Raw genomic sequence first — 1,067 nt, 5'->3', positions numbered from 1 at the left:
GTACTGCTGCTGGCGAGGGCGAAATACCTTCGTGTAATTATAATAACCCTAATAGGACTAATAGAGCCAGTTTAAGGGCGGAGAAGAAGGAAGGAGAGGAAAGCAATATTGCAGCGCCTTGGTTTTAAAGCGCAACCGTGGTAGGGAAACGGAAGGCGATATAAGCGTGTGTGTCCATGATACGCACACGACAAACTGCCTTACAATATTTAGACTTGAGGGGAAGCTTCGTTAACAAACTGTAACACGGCAATCAGCACTCGAATATAATTATAACCCTAATAATAATTGTAAATATTCATCTCATCTATAGGATCTAAAGCGCGTGCTGTTTCTTTGTCTCTGCGTGTAGTAGTTAAGAGAGCCAGTTTAAGGGCGGAGAAGAGGGAAGGAAAGGAAAGTATATATGTATATATGTATATATATATATATATATATATATTTATATATATATATATATATATATAGGCACTAAGCGTTTGTTGGCTTCTTATGATATGACTAATAAAATCGGGACCCTCTGTTCATCCCCTTTCTTCTCGTTTATTACATAACGAGGGTCTCGAATCCGGCTACATTGATGCCTTCAGGTAGCATATGCGGGTTTATTGACCAGTTGCCTTCACCCAAAAACATCACGTTCTCGTGACGCCTGCGGCAAAAAGGACGTCCCACGTCCGCCGCCAAGGTCTGTGTGTGGTGGCGCTGGCTAACACTCCCAGTGTTCTACTAGGACACATAAATACCCAAGAAAGTGGATGGGAAAACAGCGCCGCGGTAGCTCAATTGGTAGAGCATCGCACGCGAAATGCGAAGGTTGTGGGTTCGGTTCCCACCTGCGGCAAGTTGTTTTTTCATCCACTTCATTTTCCATTAATTCTTCGTTTCTTTATTTCACTTATTAAGCACAAGTAATTTCCCCTATGTTGTCCTTGGTGTCAATGTTTGTTGGCTTCGTATGATATGACCATATATATATATATATATATATATATATATATATATATATATGTACAGATGTTGTACTGGGTAATTGCATGTGGCGCTGTACGGACTGCCACCGCTGC

The 1,067-nt window shown here is 41.3% G+C and overlaps 1 non-coding gene across 1 annotated transcript; it reads left to right on the top strand.

Annotated features, from left to right (window-relative positions):
* The first annotated feature begins 771 nt into the window (after positions 1-771).
* On the top strand, positions 772-844 carry TRNAS-CGA (transfer RNA serine (anticodon CGA)). Its single transcript has one exon. It is a non-coding gene; the product is annotated as a tRNA-Ser (tRNA).
* Positions 845-1,067: the final 223 nt, after the last annotated feature.

Source organism: Dermacentor variabilis, unplaced genomic scaffold (genome assembly GCF_050947875.1).
Source record: "Dermacentor variabilis isolate Ectoservices unplaced genomic scaffold, ASM5094787v1 scaffold_12, whole genome shotgun sequence".
Taxonomy (NCBI): Eukaryota; Metazoa; Arthropoda; class Arachnida; order Ixodida; family Ixodidae; genus Dermacentor; species Dermacentor variabilis.
Note: the sequence above shows the minus strand (reverse complement) of the source record. Positions and strands in the feature narration are given on the sequence as shown.